At 43.2% G+C, this 24,464-nt stretch overlaps 1 protein-coding gene across 3 annotated transcripts in view; it reads right to left on the reverse strand.

Annotated features, from left to right (window-relative positions):
- Nucleotides 1-24,464, reverse strand: part of LY86 (lymphocyte antigen 86) — a 61,320-nt gene that overhangs the window by 28,122 nt on the left and 8,734 nt on the right. The window lies entirely within an intron of this gene.

Here is a 24,464-nt window from a genome sequence, read left to right on the forward strand (position 1 = left end):
TATAATATCTTTTGCACTTCTGCTCATCAGAAATCTCCAGAAGTTCATTTATGCCTCAGAATAAAGTCAGGAAATGTCCTACTGGCCCCACCTTCCATACTCCACATTGTTAGTTCATCCTCCATGTTTTGAGATCAGGTAATCACCCAGCAAATTCCTGCCAAGTTACCTGCTAATGTGCTTTCTCTAACATGTAATGGTCTCATCCTTTTTGCTGTTGTCTAAATACTGAGGACTTGCTCATTCCCATCTTTTTTGTGAGCGTTTCCCTGACCATCCCCCAAATATTTTTTGGCTTCTCCAAATTCTTAAAACAGTTGTCTGAAATATTATTTCAAAATGTACCAACACATATTACTTTGTAATCTGCTCTTGGATTCATCCTACAACACTCAATCTAAACTTGGAAGCTCCTGAAAGAAAGGAGCTGGGTTTTTGTTTTGTTTTGGTTTCTATGTCCTTTCTTTTTGTTTCCCACTGGGCCTGAGAGAGAGAACTGATTTTAACTGAGAGTCTAAGTTGTAATGGTCAACAAGTTGTGCACTTTATAAGAGTTTTCTGTTTCATCCTCCCGACTTCCTAGTGTGTAGAGCAGAGCCCTGCAGTTGGCTGCATGGAAAACACCCTGTACCTATAGGGAACAAATGGATTGAATGGGCCATGAGTTAAGCTGTTCTTCCTCAGCTCCAGATCCAGTCTTCCAAACTGTGCTGCGTAAACCAGGGCTCTCTGTAATTATGCTTTTCCTTTGCCACCCACCAGCAGAAGTGCCAGAGGGAGACTGAGGCTGAGTGAGGGAAGGAATCTGCTCCTTCTTGCATACTTGTTAGTTCCTAAGAGTGTCACCTGGAAATGGCCTGTCACCCTGGCAGTGGCAATAGGTTCCAGTGTCCAGCTGTCTTCTACACCTTCCCAGAATGAGCTGAGGCTCATCTCTGTGGGCTCCTAAGCTTCTGCTACAATAGTTTCTGCTGCAGAAACTGTCTCCCTTTCCCCAGCAATCTGTGCCTCAACTTCACAGCATCCTTCTTTGAAGCTTCCAGGTTCTGGTAACTCCAACTTCTGCCCCCTGCTCTCCCAACCCTCCTGGTGGTTGCTGCTTCCTCGCTGTCCCAGTGAAAATTACTGACATGATCTGTATTTTCCTGATAGGACTTAGACCAATTGAATAAACAACAATCTTGAGAGAGAACTATGATTTTCCTCATTTCACAGATGGGAAAATATAGACTCAGAGAGGTTCTATGAACTTATCCAGGTCCCACTCTATCATGTGGGTAGAGTCAAGATTCAAGCCCAGACTTAACAACAAACAAAAAATTACAGCCCAGTATTGTGCAGAAGTATTCATGAAGTAGAGCCTCAAAGATGTATGTTAATGATTTAATTTGTAAGATGGCCTGGAATATTTTGTGCGCAGGCATATGGCATGTGATAATTCTGTTTCATAACTGGTTTTAATTTCAGCTTAGCTATGAGCTCACATTTGTCAATGATGGTGTTCCAGACAGTTTTATCATCCACACTGCTGACCTGGAAGATATGTGATTGTCTGTGGTATCTGCTGTGGAAATGATCACTAGGCTATTTTGCCTTGCAAATCTAATCTAAGGTGCACTTCTGTTTGATCAAACCCTCTTTGATCTGGCCACCCATTTTCCTGAGGAAAGACCATTCTGTCTTGCTCATTTTACTCCTTCATAAGCACCTTTGTGTGGTCCTGGGATTCTTTCAGCTTGGGGAATGGGAGAAGGAGGTATGGAGACAATCGTCCCTGCTCAGTATTTGGCACTCAGTATTGAAAAAAAGAGGCCAATGAACAGACAGTTAGGAAAGTGCACCTGCATGTTTACTGATGTTTTAAAAGTTTAGATACAAAAAATAAACAAAGGGCAGGAGAAGGAAATAAAACATCTTGATACTGGAAAAATATTGTTAGAAAAATAATCTTAAAAAAATTGTATTTCTTTGGGGGGTGAGGGGCAGAGAGAGAGAGAGAGAGAGAGGCCCAAGCAGGTTCAGCACTGTAACCACAGAGCCTGATGCCAGGCTCAAACCCACGAACTGTGAGATCATGACCTGAGTCAAAACCAAGATCATGATGCTTAACCAACTAAGGCACCCAGGCACCCTCGCTTTAAGGTTTACACTTCCTTCTGGTGCCAGTTTCTCAGATGCCCTAGGGGCCAGGGCCATGGGGATCCATCCCACGAACTGTGAGATCATGATCTAAGCTGAAATCAAGAGTTGAACAACTTCACTGACTTAGCTATCTAGACATGCCCAGGAGAATAGTCTTAATAGGGAACAAAGTCACAATGAAAGCAGTAGATTGCTTCTCTCTGAGGCTGGATACACAAAAACATTAAAATAGATTGCTTCAGGGGCACCTGGATGGCTCAGTTGGTTAAGCTTTTGATTCTTTCAGCTCAGGTCATGCTCTCCTGGTTTATGAGTTCAAGCCCTACATCCGGCTGTGTGCTGATGGTGCAGAGCCTGCTTGGGATTCTCTCTCCTTCACTCTCTGCCCCTTCAGCTCTCTCTCTCTCTTTCAAAATAAATAAACTTAAAAAAAAGACAGATTGCTTCAAAATCTCTTAGGGGTTTGGTGATCTTTCCTAGCGGTTATTTTTATTCTATATTTGTGATCGAATTTTATATTTGAGAGTGAACATGCAGTTTGTAGTTGTCTTGGGAAAAGTGACATCAATTCCTCCTGTCCCCCAGTCTCATCCTCAGAGGCTAGCCTTCCCTCTGCAGATTTGTGTTTTCACTCAGGCTCAATATTGCCTTGTATTTTCTTTATACCTTTGCCATCCCTCTACTAGATGCTGTAAGGCAGGCTCCCAGCCTCAGGGTCTAGCACAATGCTTTAAGATTATGCTAAATTCCAGGTGATTGTTTGATGAATTGAATGATAAATGTTGTATGTAGTAAACTTGTAGAGAACTCTAAGACAGGTTTTCTCAACCTTGGCACTACTGACTTTTTCGGTCAGATAACCCTTTTTTGTGGGAGTTGTCCCGTGCATTGTAGGATGTTAGCCACATCTTTGGCCTTGACACCCCCCAGATACCAGCAGCACCCCCTACCCCTAAATCCAATTGTGACATCCAAAGATGTCTCCAGACATTGCCAAAATGTGTCCTGGAGGACAAATCTGCCTGTGGTAGAGAACCTCTATTTTCAAGAACTTCTTTGTCACTTACCAGGCAAGTGGCTCGGAATCGCCTACCAAAATAAAAGATGGCGGATTGCATTTTTAAAGTAGTTCTTCTTACGTAATTTGAAAACTGCTGGGGGTGGGGTGGTGGTGGTGAGAGGAGAGAGTCCCTTGGACACTTGCCTCAAGTAATTTTTAATACATATAAATTGGATTATCTGAACTTGGATCTTCTGAAAGAATGAAATTGGAAAGTTAATGAGAGTTGGTGTTCCCGGGCTATGAGGGCAGAGATAAATGTTTCCTCTAGACACTTCATTGTAGAATGGCAAATGAGCTGAGGAAAAAGCCAAAGCTTCATCGTGAAAGATACAATCTTATCATTTTGAATATTTTTTTCCTTAGCCTCTGTGTTATAACCCCTTTCTGTCTGTTCTGTTGACATCTATGGGTTCTGCCCAAGGTGGAGGATGGTAGCTGCAGGGAGTGAGCCCGGGATGCCCCAAACTGCCTCTGCTGTCCCTGGCCTCTGGGACACGTGTGCATATGGAAGGCAGGCTCCTCTAAACAGCTGAAAGCAAATGGTGCTGGGGGTGAGGAAGAGGCTTCGGGAAAACAGCTGGCTGCATCTGCCTTGCATATTAAGGGCAGTGGTCCTGGAGCTGTTTTCTTGCTCATCCACAGAGTAGAATAGAATTAGATAAACAGGTGGGACTAAGTGTGAGTAGGGTCTTAACAAATCTCAGCTCCAGAACAATTTTTGTGCCTTAATCTCTGTTGGTGGCCTGCGTTCGCCTGTTCTGGGCCAGAATTGGATGGTCCAGGAGAGGACAAGCTCGTCTTGGTAGTTTCTCGTCAGTGCCAAGCCTCAGCTAGAATCAGGATAGAACACTAAACCCAACAGCACAGGCTCTGGAAATGTAGTTCCTTACTGGAGGGTGGTGGGGATGCAAGCTTGATGGGTCTGGGGGCCGGTAGTGCCCTCTGCTGGGTTCCTTGCTGCTTTGTTCTCAGGCATCGGTTGCTGAGTCCTAGAGTTCATGGGTGTCACCTGGCAGGCAGCAGCCCGAATTGCTGGGTGCTTTGAGGGTTACCAGAGGGGCCAAATCTCATGCTACTATTTTTTAAATATCTCATAGCTCTGCTTGAGGGTTACTTTTTACTTTATATTTTGAATAATTATATTCTCACAAGATGTTGCAAAAAGATACTGAGAAGTTTCACTCACCCTTTATTCTGCTTTCCCCCATCACAACATCTTACATATAATAGAGTACAACATCAGAACCAGGACTCTGACACTGGTACCATGAACAGAGTTTATTCAGACTGTACCAGTTTTATACACATTTATGTGTGTGTGTTTGTGTGTGTGTGTACGTGTGTGTACGTGTGTGTGTGTATGCACACGTGCACACGCATGCCTTTACATTTTGATTGCTTGGGTTTTACAAACTGTTGCAAAATGGGTGAAGCACTGGGGCATCTGGGTGGCTCAGTCGGCTGAGCATCAAACTTGGGCTCAGGTCGTGATCTTGTGGTTTGTGAGTTCAAACCCCATGTCAGGCTCTGGGCTGACAGCTCAGAGAGGCCGGAGCCTGCTTCAGATTCTGTGTCTGTCTCTCTATCCCTTCCCCACTACTGCTCTCTCTCTCTCAAAAAGAATGAATAAACATTTTTAAAAAACTGGGTGAAGCACTGGCTCTTCTGCTCTTATGGCAGTGCCAGCTCAAGCCTCACCTCCACTGGCTTTCCCATGTCTCTGCCAAGTCAATCTCTAGGCTTATCCATGTTCTTCCTGCTGCACGAAGGTAATCTCTCTCTCCCTCTCTCTGTCTCTCTCTGTCTCTCTCTTCCTTGTGTGACTATGAGTGGATGTGGGCTAACAAGTCTGAAATCTGCAGGGCAGGACAGCAGGCTAGAAACTCAGGTTGCATTTCTATGCAGCCTTGCAACTGAATTGCTGCTTCTTCTGGAAACTTCAGAATTTTCTCTTAAGGCCATCAAAGGATTGGATGAGTCTCACCCACATTAGCGAGGATAACCAGCGTTACTCAAAGCTTATTGATTATAAATGTTAATCACATCCACAAATACCTTCAAGGGAACATCTTTTATTTTTTAAGTTTATTTTTTTATTTAGAGAGAGAGCACTTGCACACACACATGAACAAACAGGGGAGGGGCAAAGGGAGAGGGAGAGAGAATCCCAAGCAGGCTCCATGCTCAGTGCAGAGCCTGATGTGGGGCTCGATCTCATAACTATGAGATCACGGCCTGAGCCGATATCAAGAGTCGGATGCTTAACCGACTGAGCCACCCAGGTGCCCCGATCTTCACTGCAACACCTTGACTAAACAAATGGGCACCAGAGCCTAGCCAAGTGGATGCATAGAATTCATCATCATGGGGGGCCTTTTGTGTTGTATTGCTGGAACCCTCAATAGCCCTTCAAATTGTGCCTTCACAATCCTTCTTGTTCTTATATGGTCCAAAGTAACTTGGGATTCAAATATCTCTGACTGGCTCCATATGTTTCTGGGGTGGATATATTGAACCCCCTACCAGTGGCAGGCACTGTGCTTAATGCTTGGGATATAGAGATTCAAAGAAGCCATCTTAGTTTTCAGGAGTATATGAGTAGGGATGTCCTGGCCCATGGAAGCCCAAAGAGTGAGCCAGTAACTATGTTTGGGGAGCCATTGATGATTGTAGAAGGAGAGGGTGACATGATATGATCCGTGCTTTCCTTACCTGCAATGGTTTCTCTCCCTTCTATCCAAACCCTGACCTCTTTGGGAAATATATTACCTCATTCCACCAGCTTCTTTCTTTTTATTCCTATGAATTTATGATCTATGCTGATTATTTAGCATGTAACATGGGCTACATTGCAGAGTTACTCAATGCTTTATATGATAATGTCTTGCTTCCTCAACCAATGTCAGATCTTCGAGGGCAGGACCTTCCTATTGTATATTATTGTATCATATTCACCTCCCTTGTATTTTGATTACTCCTCCCCTTCCCGTCATATCTGATATGCACCTCCAATGGCAGGTGCTAACTCAGTTTTTGCTGATAAATCACTCTTACTTTTATTCTCTGTTTTCCGAAAGCATGTTTCCCTCTATCTGCAGTGTAAAAATCAATTTGGCCAATTTCCAGTAAATGTCTTGTGAGAAGTTTAGACCCCACATAGGAAAACTTTGATTGCCTCCCCTACTTTTTGTTTTGTTTTATTTTCTACACCTTCACAGTCCGGCTCAACTACCCCCTCCCCAGGATTCCAACTGGGGTTTTCTCACCTGTCCTTCCCCTGGTCTCCCATGGTACCATGTGTATATTTTTATCATCGTGAGTGTGGGAATTATTACTAGTTTGCACTCTAGTAGATTACACTAGGGTATAAGCTGTGAGTGGTCAGGAGCTAGGCTTTGTTTACTCATCACCACATAATCAGAATCTAGTCTAGTAGGCATGTCTCAGAATATCAGATGGTTGGATAAATAGATGGGAAGGACAGAAAGTCAGTTGGTTTGATGATAACAGAAGGGAAGTTGAGCATTTATTTCCAGGCTTGGTGGGTGCCAGCAATTACCGGGGAAGACTGAGTTGTAAGGCCAGTGATATCAAACCTCTCCCCATACCTGGAAGTTTCTCTTGGAAGGTGTTAGTACATTAACTTTAACATCATCATAATAAGAATTTTGCTTTGGCACTTAGGATGGAGTTTCAGAGTGTGGTCAAAAATCTAATCCCAGGCCAAATAGTAGAAGATATTCATTCCTCTGCCATCTTTCAGAATTCTTTTCCCCCAAAAAACTCCAAACAACAAATAGGCCTTGCTTTTGACTTCTTCCTTTAAGTTACATGATTACCAATTCTGCAAATTTGTATTCTGTATCTTATACAGGCCTACTTGTGCATGGATCTGGAAGTCTGCCTTTTTTGATTGGGGTATTTTAATTTGTTTGTGTGATTCACAGGACAACTGTCAAGGGTCACTGTGGATCCCTAAAAAGAGGATGGTGTGTAAGGCTTCATGTGTAAGTGAGATGTCTTTGCTGGAAATTCATTACCATGGCAACATAAAATTAACTTTCCTCTTTTCGTCCTTGATGCCACTGTGGTACGTTCCTTCTACCCCTTCCCTCAGACTCCCTCTCTGCCTTTGAAGATAGAGAAGTGACTTATAATGTGGCAAATGTATTTTAGCTATGTTGCTCTGTTATTTCCTGATATCTTTTTATTTCTGCCTTTGAAATCTTGTTACTCTAGGACAGCACAGGGATGCCCCCCAATGGGCCATTAATTCAAATAATAGCAGTCCCACCATGTTCCAGTCTCTTTGGAGGTATTTCCTTGGGAATTGACTCATACAGTCAAAGTCAGATGTATGACCTGACTTCTCGTTTTATCTTGGATAGGCAGATGGTGTATTCAAACTGTGTTTGACTAGGCCAGTTTACCCAGAGCCCTACTGTTGATGTTGATTGAGTAGGCTCCCCCAAGTCTAGAAGCATCCAAGGAACTTGCCTATTCTGTTTAGTATTTAAAATTATTTAACTTTCTGTTGCTAATCTGTAGTCAATCCATACGGGATAGAAAAATGGAGAAAAGCTAAAATGTCTTTTTTTTCCTTTTAATGGAAAATTAGACTTCAGAGCATGAGTCTCCACTACACTTCGAGGATGAGGATTTACATTTCACCAGCAGGTAAACTTCTTTCCCAGGAAGGAGCACACATGTGGTTTCATACTCTTTGGCTTAGGTATGTCAGAAACCATGGCAGTGTTTGGTGACACTGAGACACAATCAGGATATACCTGTCATATTTCACTTCTACATTTCCTGCAAATCTCTCTATTTTCTGACAGGGCACAAGGACTGGGTTATGATGTACAGGTGGTTTACTTGATGGTGTGTGTGGCTTTGAAGATAAACTCTGGGACTATTCTTCAAATGCTGGGCACGCTGAAAAGGAATTCCCTCCTGCTTCTGGAAATCATGAACTGGGAAAAAGCTAAGGACTTTGTCCTTGGCGTCTGGTGCTGTGGAATATGAAGCATAAGTGAGTAGGGGCCAGTAAACTGGGTGAGAGGGAACATCTGACATCATCCCTGTCTGCTTATTTATAGAACTGGACTTGCACCCAAAGTACCAGGAGGTTCTAAGATATATATGAATCATTGACTCTGGTCCCTGTCTTGTGGGTGGCCAGGACATCAGGTATTAATATCTCCATTTTGTGATGAAGAGGCTGAGATCTAGGGCAGCAAAGTGATGGACTCCAGTCTCCAGACTCAGCCTGCTGTGGCTCTGCTCTCACACAGCTGTGTGATAGACAAACAGCAAGAGAGGTCAACTGACTCAGAGGAGGAAACAGAACTCTGGACAGAAGTGGAATGAACCCAGATACATGCACCAAGACTGCTCCTCTTGTGTCTCAGGTTGATCATGAGGAGGGACAAGGCAAGGCAGACCCGAGTCCTCAGTTTTGCTAGGCTTGCTGGCTAGACTTCCTTGCAAGGATTGTTTGCTAGGATTGCCTAGCTCACTGTTACTCTGCAAAGCTGGGTGGCTGTTTCCCAACCCAAAGGACTCTGGGAAAGCACAGATGAAAAAACAGAGGTGTTAGAAGGTTTTTGTAGGAATTAAGCAATCCAAGGGGTGCCTGGATGGCTCAGTTGGTTGAAGGTCCAACTTCACCTCAGGTCATAATCTCGTGGTTCATGGGTTCAAGCCCCAAGTCAGGCTCTGTGTTGACAGCATAGAGTCTTCTTGGGATTCTGTCTACCTCTCTCTCTGCCCTTCTCCTGATCTCTCTCTCTCTCTCTCTCTCTCAAAATAAATAAATAAACATTTAAAAAACTAAAAATAATTCATGTAAAGCATCTAGGCCAGTGGTAACTACATAGTAGATTTTCAATCATTGGGCAAAAAAGGATGGATTCTGTTAGGGCAACATTGACTATACTTCTTGTGACCATTCAAAATGAAACTAACTTCTTTTTAAAATTTTCTTTGTCACGTTAAGAGCACTCTAGGGTTTAAAATAATTTAGTAAAGTTCAATAGATATTTCTGAAACAAAACCTAGATGTCAGCTAGAGCCTCTCAGCCGTTGAGATATAAATAGGATCACACTGAACACGGTTAGAGGTTGGAGATGTTCTTTGTCCCTTGTTCTTAAACTTGGCTGCACATTGGAGTCACCTGGGGAGCTCTGTAAAATTACTGATGCCTGGGTCCTGCCTCAGATGTTCTGGATACTGTCTGGGCCTCAAGATTCATATATACTCCGCAGGTGATTCTATTGTTCAGCGACTTGTGAAAACCATGGTCATAAGCCACACTAAGTTGTGTGCTCATTCCCTGAGCTTGGGATGGCATGGGTGGGCTTCTAGATCTATTGTGCTATTATTCCAGGCTGAAAATTTAATCACTTCACAGATTTCCTAAGAAATCTCCTCACAAAACTTTTCACAAATTTATAGATTGTATGAAGAAGCAGCGGGGGTGGGGGGGTGGGGCAGAGGGTGTTTCACCATATTCCTGGCTCCCCCCTACCTGTCTTCCTCTCTCTAACTCCTTTCTCTAGACAAAATATTTCCCATTGTCTCCATGCTGAGGGTCTGGAAGCACACCAGGCGCTCCAGGGCTTCAGTAGCCACCCCAGTGGCTTGTAAAGGAATTCGTTCAAGAAAGGCTTAGTTAGAATTCTTGGAACAGCCCCTTAAGAGAATTTTTTTCTGTTTCATTTCAGGAACATGGACTCAATGTCAAACACTAACCCAGGCATGGAAAGGTTTGAGATGGGGTCCAGGGACCAAGAGGATAGAGGTAAAAAGGTGGACATTGAGGGCTGTTGGGAGAGAGTGGGCATAGGGTGGGGGGCATGTGAGGGGAAGAGAAAGTGTGGGCTCAGAGAAGCTGGCCATCCAGAACCAGTGGGCTGCCTACAGGGCTCACTCAGACCTCTGTGCTGAGGGGGGAGCAATCACTTGTGTGTAGGGATCCAAGCAATCCCTGAAATTAAAAAATACTAAAAACTTGGGGTGTCTGGATGGCTCAGTCGTTTAAGAGTCCAACTCTTCATTTCTGCTCAGGTCATGATCTCATGGTTTGTGGGTTTGAGCCCTACATCAAGCTCTGCACTGACAGCTCAGAACCTGCTTGGGATCCTCTCTTTGTCTCTCTCTCTGCTCTTCCCATAAGCACCCCACACCCTCTCAAAATAAATAAGTAAATAAACTTAAAAAATACTAAAACTTTGTGATTGAAAATAAAAGACATTCTGGCCTTAATTAAGTATATAATTAAACGATTAGTTGTGTCTTTTGTGGCCTAATTGGCTTTACTTTCCTATACCCTTTGTGTCCACAAAGGTGACCAAGGTCCACCATGGTGGGGCTCAGAAGCTTTGGGTGTCATTGTCGGCAGAATGTGTCGTGTTGTATTTGTTTGGTATCTCTCCATAAACCTCCATGACCTTTGGGGATGGAATGTCAACATGTCCATCTACTTATTTTTTTTAAGTTTATTTATCTATTTTGAGAGAGAAAGAGAGAGAGAGAGAGAGAGAGGGTATGAGTGGGGGAGGGGCAGAGTGAGAGAGAGAGAGAATCCCAAGCAGGCTCTGCTCTGCCAGTGCAGAGCCCAATGCAGGTTTCGAACCCACTAACCATGAGATCCACGACCTGAGCTGAAGTCAAAAGTCAGACACTTAACTGACTGAGCGACCAAAGTTCCTGGGTCCATCTACTTTTTATTGAATTTTTTTTCTTCTTAAGAGGCTGCCTCTGTTCCTGAACACAGGCACAAGTACAAGCTACCAAGAAATAAAAACTTTTTCATTTTCAGAAGAGAGGTAAGGTTTAAGCTATAAACTCTCCAGAAAATATTTCCATAAGAATTTGAGAATGAACAACAACAACAACAACAACATACAGTCCCTTTACTATTTCTGAATTCCACACTCCGACAATATCTTGTTTGTCTGATTTGCACTATGTAATAGGTATTGGATAATTGTTTGTTGAGTGAATAAAGGAACGTTGAAAAACAATCAGACAGGGGTAAGTAAGGGATTGGAGTGATTTTGGAAATGGTCTGTCTGCTCCTTTATCTCCTCAGATGTTTTGCTAAAACATTTCTGTTTTAAGAAGCCTCAATCTTAATTTGTCTTCTCCTAATACAAGTGGACATAAAGATCACTTTCCCCTATAGTTCTCAGTACTCAGACTGGGGAGCGAGGGGGGGCGGTCAACGTTCTTCTGGTGAGATTGTGTTTGGGACACATACTTGAAGTCAGACCAACCAATCAGAGCCTGCCAGCATTTGGACTCTTCCTATTTTTTGTGGGTCACCAGAAAATAGAGTAGGAGATGCTACATCAACAGGGGAGACAAGAAACCTAATACCAGTCTATTGATCCAATCCCGAACATGTTTGAAGCTCCTACCATGGGCTGAGCACTGTGCAAGATACAAAGATGAGTTAGTTTTAGGCATAACCCCTGAATTTCTGGAACACAGAGTGTAGAAGGAGAAAGAAAAGGTGAATAGACAATCTCCACACAGCAGAGCTACAAGGTCCAACAAAGAACAAGGGAGGTGTGCGTGATCCAGTGTGAGTGGTCAGGGATGGACACCAAATGGAGATGATGCCAGTGCTCAGACTTGCCAGCTGCAGGGGACCCAGGAGAATGAAATCAGTGGTCACTTTTGTAGCTCTGACCACAGACAGGTGCTATTCGAAGCACTATGTGTGTATTAGCTTGAATACTTTCAAAAGCCTTAAGAGAGAAATAGTATTATTATCTCCATTTTAGAGTCTAGGAAACTGAGGCAAGGAGGGTTTAAGGAAAGTGTCTAGGGTCACGCACCTGAAAGGGGCTGCAGTATGAACCCAGAGAGACTGTCTATACACAGGTACTCTTTTCCAAGAAACTTGGGCAGAGAGAACAACACATACAAAAACTCTGAGGGCCTCAAGAGCATGTAATTTCTGGGAGCTTCACATTTGCCAACAAAGCCCTTTGTGAAATCAGGGAAGTTCTTCATTTGTGGCTTTCACCTTGAATGTTATATATGCAGTCAGTTCAGATTCTTTGAAGACTTGAGGTCAGAGGTGGGTGGTGTTTGTAGGAACATACACAGATCTTAAAGTTCCTAGAGTCACCTCTGGAAGGATCCTGAAAAGGCCAGAATACTTAACTTTCTTTCTTCTCTTGTTTAGAAAGGCACTGGAAAGGTGGATTTCTGCTTTCTTCCTATGTATTTCCCAAGAAGGTGCCAACCTTAGTGAAGCACACGTTTCTGTTTTTTTTTTTTTTTAATTTTGGGAGAGAGAGAGCATGAGCCAGGGAGGGGCAGAGAGAGAAGGAGAGAGAGAATCCCAAGCAGGCTCTACACTGTCAGCACAAGACCATGAGATCATGACCTGAGACAAAATCAAGAGTTAGACACTTAACTAACTGAGCCACTCAAGTGCCCCAGTGAAGCACATGCTTCTGTGGTTGTTGGGGTTAAGAAGACTGCACCGTCATCACTGGCCTGCATCTTGCAGGTAAGCTCTGAGTTCTCACCCTTTCTCAGACTTTGCCAAACATCTTCCCATCATGTGGAATTGAATAACTGTACTGCTGATGTCCAGTTTGACCCAAAACCAGTTTGTCCTTTGCAGTCCTTAAATACTCTCCTCCCACCATCCCACACCCCACAAGAACAAAAACCACAACTGTGTGTCACTGTTGTCTTCTAGGCTAACCATTTTAGGGGACTCTTTCTAGAAGTAATAGGAATAGTTACTTCTACTGAACTCAGAATTTAAGTCAAGGCAACAGCCAGCCATCACCCTACCTTGCTGAGCCTCTCCTCATCTGTAGAAGGAAAAACTTGGCACCACTTGAAGTTTTCTTTTTAAAACATTTTTAAGTTTATTTATTTATTTTGAGAGGGAGAGAGAGAGAGAGAGAGAGAACACCAGTGGGGGAGGAGCAGAGAGAGAAGGAGAGACAGAGAGACAGAGAATCCCAAGCAGGCTCAGCGTTGTCAGCACTGAGCCTGATGCAGGGCTCAAACCCATTAGCTATGAGATCATGACTTGAGCTGAAACCAAGAATCGGACACTTAACAGACTGAGCCACCCAGGTGCCCATGCTTTAAGCTTTACACTTCCTTCTGGTGCCAGTTTCTCAGATGCCCTAGAGGCCAAGGCCGTGGAGCCTGCATGTGAGGCTCAGAGCCTGTGCTGTCGACAGAACTGCTGAAAGTGAGATGCAGGGACTTAGGCTCAAACCTAGAGCTGGGACTTTTTTTTTTTTTTTGACTTTTTATTTTGCAATAATGATAGATTTACAGGAAGTTACAAGAAGAGTACAGGGAGGTCCTGTGTATCCTTCACCTGCCTCCCTCCATGCTAACATTTTACATAATTGAATTTAACCAGTTTTTACATGCACTCGTGTATACACATGTGAACACATGTGCATGTGCAGTTTTATGTAATTTTATTGCGTGTAACCACCACCCCAATCAAGACACAGATACAAAGGATATTCCTCAGGCTCCCTTTGATAATTATCCCCTTCCTTACCCTTAGCAACCACCAATCTGCTCTCCATCAATATAATTTTGTCATCTTGAGAATGTCATACAAATGGATGCATATGGTGTGTAACCTTTTGAGATTGGTTGTTTTCACTTGGTATAGCATCCTTGAGATCCATCTAGGTTGTGGTGTGTACCAACAGCTAATTCGTGTTTATTGCTGAGCTCTCTTCTATAGTATGGATGCACTATGGTTTGTTAACCATTTACCTACTGAAGGACATTTGGCCAATTTGAGGCTATGACAGATAAAGCTCTTATGATCTGTCACATACAGGTTTATATGGACATAGTTTTCATTTCTCTGGGATATGTACCAGGAACTGAGATGGCTGAGTAATACGGTAAATGTATATTTAGTTTCCTAAGAAACAGCTTCGCTGTTTTCCGTAGTGGCTGTACATTTTACATTCTCTCCAGCAATGTAAGCAGGTCTTGTTAAAGGAAAATTCTTGCTAGAGAAGCTTGCTCCCCAGGGAGAAATCAGAGAAGGAGCTTGTAGTCCAATATGGGGTCGATAGCTTCTATACCTGCTCAGCCTTGGAGATTGTGACAACACTCCCTCTGTGACGTGAGAAGAATTTCTCAGAAATGATTCAAATACAGTAAAACCTTGGTTTGCAAGCATAATTCGTTCCAGAAACATGCTTGTAATCCAAAGCGCCTGTATATTGATATTTCCTCATAAGAAATAATGGAAACTCAGATGGTTCGTCCTACAACACCAAAATATTCATATAAAAATGATTACAATACTGTAATATAATGCAAAAAATACAAAATATAAAGAAAAATAAATTAACCTGCACTTAGCTTTGAAAACCTTCGTGGCTGGTGTGAGGGAGACAAGAGAGAGGAGGGTTATTGTGTAGGACAACTTTCACTATCACTAACAGAATCACTGCTATCTATTGGCTCAATGGAATCTTTTTCTGCATGGGGCCATTGTATACACTCGCACAGATGTTGACTACAGTACAGTATGAATAAACTCTTGTCATCTACTGTATTTAATGTAATTGGCAATAAGGCATCAGAGGAAAGCATCTCTATCTGCAGGCAGCCTGACCTAGAATGAAGCAAAGCATTCCTAAGCTTCCTCTTGTATGAAAAAGCAAAGGACTGTCCATAGGTGCTTTGAAGTGACAAAAAATACACTAGTGCCAGTTGTGGGCACCTTCCAACGTTCTGAAAAATCACTGATTTCTGCCAAACACCGCAGCCTGAGACTGAGCATCAGAGCATGGGAGACAATCACCCACAATCCCATAGCAAGAGGGGGGGTGGGGAAGAAGAGCCATTTTCTCTGTTGTGATCATGTGATGTTTGGCGTCTCATACTACTCGTATTGCAAGACATCACACGCACTTGTTTATCAAGTTACAATTTGTTAGAAAAATGTGCTAATGTTGCAGAACACTCACAGAACAAGTTACTCGCAATCCAAGGTTTTACTGTACTAGGAGCCATGAAGTGCAGGGCTAGCCGTGGTAATTGTTGGTAATAACGTGTGGGTTGGGAGGCTTAGATACTTGTGGCAGGGAGCTTCCTTACTTTGCCACCCGCCTTCCTTCCCGATGCTGCTCTCAGGGCCCCTGAGGCAATATTGGCCACACTCCGTCCTACAGAGGCCTGCAGGGCAAGTGTTCATTCTTGAGATCTGTTTCCCTAATGCTGTCTGGTATGAGATCAACTTGATATATTTTTTGTCCCCCTTGAGTACTGCTCTCCCTACATGTGGTAATGAATTGTCCATGCTGCCTCCAATCAGTCCCACAAGAGGAAAAAATCAATTTACACTTTTTCAAGGAAGCAATCCTATTGACAGAGCTGATGTGTTGTCTTAGTTTGCTGGGCTGCCATAACAAAATCCCACAGCTCGGGTGGCTTAAACAGCAGACATTTGTTTCTCACAGCTCTGGAGGCTGGAAGTCCAAGATCTGGGTGCTGGCTGATGTGGTTTGTGGTGAGGGCCCTCTTCCTGGATTACGGATGGCCACCTTCTCAATGTATGCTTGCATGGCAGAGAGGGAGACAGCAAGCTCTCTTTGGTCTCTTCCTCTTATAAGGACACTAGTCCTATCATGGAGCCCCCTTCACATAACCTCATCCAACCTTCCCACAGGCTCCACCTCCTACTACCTTCACATTGTGGTTTAGGGCTTCAACATAAGAATTTTGTGGTGGACACAAACATTCAGTCTATAATATGTGTAAAGACCCTCCTCTTCACTGTTAGCGGGTTGGTAAAGGGGTCACTCAGTGACACTGTCTCCAAATGTGACCACCTTGATTGAGAATGAAGAGAAGGGCTCACTCACAGAAAGGCATTTGAAGGAAGAAGACATGTTCAAGGAGGATCACTGGCTCCTTCTTCAGAGAATAAGAGGCACAGTATCTCTAGGGCATGGAATCAACCTTTCCTCAAGATGCCTTGGAGATTTCTTGAGAAGATGAAGTGGGTACCCAACCAGAGTTTCTTCCAGAGGGTCTTGTAGTGAAATCAAGGAAGTAAGATTCCTCATTCCCCAAAACAGTTCACCATTCCTTCCTGTGTCCCCCACATTGGGAGACAGAGCCAGAATAGGTCTGCTGGATGTCCCAGCTCTGCAATCGAGCTCTCCCTGATGGGAAGGATGGAGATGTTTCTGTGGGAAAACCCACACTTCTCCAGCACTCTGTCACTTGTGTTACACAGACAACCCTAGGGATAAGATCCCATGGCATGAATGATATAGGACTACGATCACTCACAGGTCGATGCTGGAGGAGAAAAGAACCAGCTGCCTTTGGCTTGACCCTTCTGCCAACAAAATTAACTCCTACGCAAACAAAGGGCTTATCTCTCTGCTTCCCAAATCAACACAATCCTATGACTTCCCTCCTGGTTAAAGGATTAAAAATACATTTGCTAAAAATAAAATAAAAGAATTATATTGGAAGATAGCAAACTAACAGGAAAAATAAGATGGGAACCCTCACTTCAGATTAATCAATGAGGATAGAGTACCTGCTGTATACCCACAGCCTTCCTGCCCCCCACCCACCCCACACTCAAGTTAAATGCAGCACGTTGATCACAGCGAAGTTTTTGTTGTTGTTGTTTTTAATGTTTATTTTTGAAAGAGAGAGAGAGAGAGAGAGAGAGAAAGAGAGCAGGGGAGAGGCAGAGACAGAGGGAGTCACAGAATCCAAAGCAGGCTCCACGCTCCAAGCTGTCAGCACAGAGCCCAATGCAGGGCTTGAACTCACAAACTGGTGAGATCATGATCTGAGCCAAAGTCAGGGGCTTAACTCACTGAGTCACCCAGGTGCCCCTGATGGTAGCAAAGTTTTAAGTAGACCCCTGACTCAACACTTCACCTTTCTCTTTCACATCATTGCTGTAACCACTTAGATATTATTCAGCCTTTTCTTGCCTCTGTTCATATGTTTTCAGAACATAACATTTGAAAGATGTTATTGTGGGGAAACATTCCTAGATAAGAACCGTAGAGCAATTCTAAATACCTTTGCCTGGCCTTAAACCTGAGAGGTAGGAAAAAAAAAAAGTCCCGGGCTGGGAAACCTTTTCTGATACAAGGAGACATAAATCATAGATGCTGCCAACAGTTTATAATTATAAAAAATTGGAAGCCACCAAAAGATTAATCAAAAGGAGAGTGGATACAATTGCAGTCTACACAAATAATTATATACTCTACAGCTGTGAAAATGAATTAACCAAAGCTATGCATGCTAGCTATCTCCCGGAATAAATGTCATGCATAGGTCCCCAAAGAAATTGTTCAAGCAATGCTCTTATTAATTCCAATGATTTTTAGATTAGGTTTTTCTGCTTGGACAGTCCTATTGTATGCATATAATAACATCTTTGTTTCTTCTTTTCAAATGCTTAAATGTTTTATTTTTCTTGTCTCACTGCTTTCAGTGCAATGTGGAATAGAAATAATGATGGTAGGCATGCTTGCCTCATTTTTATATTTAAAGGAAATGCTTCCAATGTTTCACCATTAAATGTGATGTTCACTGTAGGTCTGTGTTTTAGGTGTGCTTTAGGATTGTAGTGTAGGTGTAAAATTCAGAGAGCTGATTCTTAAAGTTCAAGCTAGTGTTCTTTTTTGTAAAACAAATCCGCTTACCTTAGTCAATTTATATATATATATATTAAGACCTCTGATATATTTGTAATTATTTCTCATTTACATGTGGATTTTCTTAATGCCCTGATCCTTCCATGCTACTTTGCCTCCTTCATTCTGACATTCTTTTGGATTGATTGGAGTGTTTTTTTTTTCTTTTACAAGTTTGAAAGTAATATACTATATGGCTAGTTTTTAAATAGTTGCCCTTGAACTTCTAACATGAATATTTCACTTAATAAAGCTTAAAATTAAATATTAGCTTTTTTTCCTTTTTACTTTTACTCTTGGCATTATTTATTTACTTATTTATTTATTTTATTGTGGTGAGAACCACATGATATTAGATTTATCATTTATCATTTAGATTTATTACATTTAATCATTTTCAAGCACACAGTTCAGTAGTGTTCAGTATATTCACATTGTTGTACTACCATAGGACAACAGAACTTTTTCATTTTGCAAAAGTAAACGTGGTCTTTACTCTCTCCCTGATAAATACAAGGATAAGGAAATCAGAATGCTTTATGCCATCACCAGCCCCCTCCTCCATGTGCTATTATTTGTGCTGAATTATGGCTTTGTTGTAGGCAGCCTCTAATACCACCCCCAGTGGACCCTGCTCCTAATTCAAGCCCTTGTGTGAAGCTCTCCCCTGAGAGACCCAGTGACTTGCTTCTAAGCAGTAGAGCATCACAAATGTGTTGGGAAGTTGCTTCTGAAATTAGGCTACAAAAAAATCTGCCTCTCTTGCCCTCTCTTACTCTCTTGCTTGGAGCCCTTGCTCCGTGGGAGCACAGCGCCATGTTGTGAGATGCCCGCGTGGCAAGCAACTGATGCCTCTGGCCAACAGCCACTGAGGACCTGAATCCAGCTAACAGCCATGTGAGTGAGCTTGGAGTGACCTTCTGGGGCCTGACTCTAGCCACACTCATATGAGTTTGGGAACAGATCTTCTCTCAGTCAAGCCTTGAGATGGCTGCAGTCCAGACCAACACCTTGATCAGCCTTTTAAGACACCCTGTGTCAGAGACACCCAATGAAACCATGCCTAAACTCCTGCAGAGAAAACCTGAGACAGTAATGTCTGTTGTTCAAAGCTGCTAAGTTTTAGACTAATTTGTGATGCAACAATGGAAAACAAATATATTCCCTTTTCAAACTAGACATTATTATCATCCTTATACTCATCACTTATTTGAATTTGCCAACTCTTTTCTTTCCAGTCCATCTTGCATATCTGAACTTCTTTTTTTTAAAGTATTTTTAGTATTTCTTTTTTTTTAAGTTTATTTATTTATTTTGAGAGAGACAGAGACAGTGTGAGCGGCAGAGGGGCAGAGAGAGAGAGGGAGAGAAAGAATCCCAAGCAGGCTCTGTGCCACCAGCAGAGATCCCAATGTGGGGCTCATACCCACGAACTGAGATGACCTGAGCTGAAACCAAATGTTAGACACTTAACTGACTGAGCCACCTAGGTGCCCCTCCAAACTTACTTCTGAGAGATCATTGCGTTTCTTTCTGAAGTATCCCTTGGAAAGTTCCTTTACTGAGTCTTTTGGGGGAAATTCTAGATTTTGTTTGTTCAAAAAACATCTGTAATTTAATTTCTAGACTTGGGGTTTCCTGGATCATGAAGGTAATATACATTTGGACCCAGGCCTATAGGCTCTCTGGTCTGTAGCTACTAATTCTAAGGGAACACTTATTATTCCAGAGGCCAGGTAAGCTAGATAAGTTTCCTTGTCTTCCATATTTGCCAAATCATTTTTTTTCTTATCCACTTTTAAAATTGTGGATGTAATTTTTTGAAGGACTGAGCTTCATGGAGGGGTCAATTTCCCATCTTGTACAGCATAGGACTGTGTTGCCAGACTCCCACACAGCTACTGAAGCCTGAGTTCTAGTTCCTGGAGACAAATTTTCTGAGGGCGGATATGGCTTCAGTGTTGGCTTTCCTCTGCTTTTAGGCTTTCTCTTTGTTTTAGTTCCTAAAGACTTCCTCTATTTTCTTGTAAGATCAGTTATGCATTAAAAATCAGGACACTTGATACTTGCTTGTAATCCTGTGCTTTGTTCAACCACTGGCTCAAATAAACCAAGAGCCACTGGCGATTTTTCTTCAGGTCTTTTTTTGTTTGTTTGTTTTTTAATGAATATATTCACATGAGAATTGCTCTTCAATTTAGCAAAAACCAAAGCCAAATGTGAGGCAGAAGGCTATTGTTCACTGTGGAAAAATTATATTCCTGCCCACTCTCCACACTACTTGTATCCCAAACAACTCAGTGTAGGTCAGGCTAGAAATTAGAGTGTCTGGGGAAACTGAGGCTCCTCGTACTTCCCTTTTGGAATAACCTCCACCTCAGATTCGGACCCAAGCCAGTCAACCCCAGTGGAGTGGGGGCAGAAGGATTTAGGCATTTGGGAATTTGCCTAATGGCTGAAGTCGGCTGCACTGAGGAAGTTTTTCTACATGTGGAGAAAAGAACAGAAGAAGCAGGCAGCTTGGCATGAAGCGTTAGGGCTTTAGGGTCCCAAGTGACCTGTCATATTTTCATCAGGTGTCCCCTGTCCTGGTTATTTGTTTACTAACTGTGATTAGATTACTTAACAAGGTTCACATCACAGTGCAAGGCATCTCTATTCTAAACATGTTCTTGCTTTTACTGCTTTATGAAACCATGTCATTTCTAGGTAAGGTCTGCAATCAGAGTACATTTGTGGAGACGTTGGTCTTCTCGATATTATAAATGAGCCCCCATAGGTTTTCTGTACATACAAAGGCTCTTGTTTTATAGGAGCTTGGACAAGAAAAGATATGGACAAATTGCATTAAGAGAAGGGCTGCATAGGAAGAGGATGTTTTGCACTTTGAGGTTGTTGGTATAAAAGAGAGGCTCTGATCTTGCTGCGTGTGGTATCTTTTTTTTTTAAGTTTATTTATTTATTTTGAGAGAGACAGAGACAGAGGGTTTGAGCAGGGGAGGGGCAGAGACAGAGGGAGAGAGACAGAATCCCAAGCTGTCTCTGCACTGGCAGCCTAGAGCCCAGTGCAGGGCTCAAACCCACGAACTGTGAGATCATGACCTGAGCTGAAATCCAGGGTGGGACGCTTAACTGACTGAGCCACCCAGGCACCCCTGTATGTGGTATCTTTGACCTGAAGTTGGATGAGCTCACCCATCATGGTTTTTAGGCTAAAAGAGGAAGCAGAGCTGACCTGGGAGGTCCCGTTGGGTTCAACTGCCATGCAGTTTTGTGGCTGTGGTTAGGACACATTGCCTCTCTGGCTCAAGTTGCTCTGAACAAGGAGGCACTTGGTATTGAAGCCCTGAGGTTCTTTCTGGACAGAATATTTACAATTCTGTGTGAGGTTCCAGTCTACCCTGAGCCTGTGGAAAGGGGTGGTAGAATTCTGACTCCTCTCTATGTGTCATTCTCTCCATTCTTGTGGAGAAATAGATGGTCATGTGACATCCATGACCATAACAGGTGCCATGAGGCAAAATGTCAGAAACTGATGCTTGGCCCCACAGAGCAGTAGAGCTGCACCAGGAACCTTATCCTATGCATCTTTCTCCTCAATTTGTTGCTATCCTACCACTGTGAACTACAATGGCTACATTGGCCACAGAACTATAAACAGATGGCAAGGAAGTGCTAGTGTGGCCTGTCATTCTCAACCCTGATTGAGAGGCATTAGGGTGGGAGGACACCACTGGGAACTTCCTCCCTGCTGGTTGGGGAACCACAATCAGCAATTCCAGACAGTAGCTGGAAAGAGGCAGCAAAGACAGTGACTATCGTTTTGAGCTCTTGAAGATCTCATCTCTCATGACTCTATCTTTGAGAATGACTTAACAAGCATGTCTGGGAGCTGCAGCCCTAACAATAGCAGGAAGGAAGTCGGGTCACATCCCAAGCACTAGATGTGCACGTAGCCTCATTCTTAGTTATTTGGAGGTTCAGAGTGTTTCTACCTCTACGGACAGACCACAGAGAACAAAACACTTTTCTCTCCCTTTGGAAGTAGGTAAGAGTAAGGACCAAGAGTTATGACTGAGCCAGAAAAAAAATGGGACAGTAGGATTGATGAACTTGAGGGGTCTCATATAAAATTTGGATAGAGAGCCAGACAACAACAGCAATCAAATTGGCACCAGCATTCACACAGAAGATAGAAGTAGAAAGACAATTCAGTGTATGTTCTGAGATGATGTGTCAGCTAACTGCTGTGCAGATTAGTCTCACCTGTACAGACAGAATCCATCATTTCTTCTGTACAACCCTTCTAATTGTACATTTGACATTACCACGAAGTTTCCTGCAATGCTGACAGCCCAGGTTAATGTATAATAATGCTAGGACAGTAACAACACAATGACCCTGCGAAACACGTACCATTTGAGAAAAAAGCACTAGGATACAGGGAACTTTGTGCAAAGAAAGGCCTTAGGGTCTTCAGGACACAATAGGTCAAGTTCAAGTAAAGAGAGCTTGCTGACCAGCCATCAAACCCAGAATCAATTGACTGGTAACTCAGAACCTATGTCCTTGGCTAGTCTGAGGTCATAGTCTTTATCTTTGGTCTGGGACATCCCAGACACCTAGGAAGATGCTGAACTAAGTATGGCTATAACCCCAGGAAGGTGTAAGAATACAGGTACGAATAAATATCAGTGTAACCATATTAGAGACATAAATGTAAACCCATGTTACCAATATTTGAAAAATACTGTAGTTTAAGAAAAAAGGGTAGGGGCGCCTGGGTGGCGCAGTCGGTTAAGCGTCCGACTTCAGCCAGGTCGCGATCTTGCGGTCCGTGAGTTCGAGCCCCGCGTCAGGCTCTGGGATGATGGCTCGGAGCCTGGAGCCTGTTTCCGATTCTGTGTCTCCCTCTCTCTCTGCCCCTCCCCCGTTCATGCTCTGTCTCTCTCTGTCCCAAAAATTAATAAACGTTGAAAAAAAAAATTAAAAAAAAAAAGAAAAAAGGGTAGTAAGTGGAAACATCATTGTGATAATTTGTATCTGCTTTGCCTGTTTTTAAAGATTTTAAAGCATTTAAGGAAATCTGTTGTATTAGGTTAAATGTTCAAGATAATTCTATTAATAAATGGGTGACCAATGTATGGATGTCTGCAATAAAATTAGTGTTTAACTTACAAAATTCTGACTTAATTGTCCAAGTAGTATTTAATTGCTTAAGGGATTTTATTATATGGTGTAGGAAGATTGAATTGAGCATGAAAACATACGGAGGACCCTTGAATAGGAAACATCCCAGCTATGGGAAAAGATTCTAATAGCTAACAGGCAGAGGGAACCCTGATCGTTCTGTTGTGGATTTCTACAGGGCAGGAGCTGGCACAGTTCCCACCTGGCCATAAGGGGATACACCAGGCTTCAAATAGCAGTGCCCATTGGCAGCTCTTCTTCGACTGTTAATTGTGCTTGGAAGCAGCATTTTCTAGGCTGAGGATATTTTCTTCCTCCTCCTAGCCATTGGGTTGGTCACCACTCACTTCTGTCCTGAAGGCGGAGAGGCATGGAGGGAACTGGTACAGAATTTCAAGAAGGGACATACAATGACGCCTTCTTAGATCCCACAAGGAGGCTGGCAGATGTGACTTGCACACTGCCTGATGTGCATGAATCATCCCTTGACTGCACCCAGATGGATGGTCAAATAATTGTTTCTGGTGGACCCCAGAGAACCCCTTCCAATGCTTGGTTGGCTCCTCTAGGGTCCCAGAACAGAGCTACTGTACAGGGGCCTGATATATCACTTTACAAGGTATTCCAGAAAGATACCAAACACCAACTCACATGACACAGAGTTCCTGGGTGGATCATCTTTCCCTTTCCATTAAAATACCAGCCCTGTTGTTTGGGTTTTAGAAGGGAGCATCTGCCCCCGCATATGTGTGACCAACATTGCTCCTGCATTGCGCCTTCCAGCTTGTTCTTATCAGCATTGCAGAGGACTCTGCCGGGCTCGGTACTCCTTCATCATTGGGAGCCTGGTGCCTGTCAGCCTCTGCCAGGTTCTCCAGCTGCATAATTTGGGGCTGGAAAGGGGCTCTTTCACCTTCACCTTCTTTGGCCTGGAGCAAGCAAGCTGCTTTGGCCCCTTATGCTCCCTCTTCCCGTAGTGCTGAGTTTGAAGCCTTGCCCGGGATCTCGCACTGGTGGTGGCTTGGGGGAATATATGGTTTATGTTGTTGTTTGCACAAAAATAGCCACAGAGCTCAACAACATCCTTCCCCCCATCTCTGCCCCTTCAAAGATTCTCCTCCAAAACATGAACAAGGCTCCTTATCACAATTTTGCTTGAGAATGGGAAGAGCAGTGAACAGCACCCTAGAAGACATTTCCTGCCTGTGCAGAAGAGCCTCTTAGACTCACAGGCTCTTGGCCTTTTCCCCTCTTTGAGTCCTCATTTACTAATGGACTCAGGATCTCTTTTGAAAAGTGCTTGGGAGAATTAACGCTGCCTGGGAAGTCTGGCTCTAACAACCTCACAGAAACGGGGAGGAGC

Source organism: Leopardus geoffroyi, chromosome B2, assembly GCF_018350155.1.
Source record: "Leopardus geoffroyi isolate Oge1 chromosome B2, O.geoffroyi_Oge1_pat1.0, whole genome shotgun sequence".
NCBI classification, from domain to species: Eukaryota; Metazoa; Chordata; class Mammalia; order Carnivora; family Felidae; genus Leopardus; species Leopardus geoffroyi.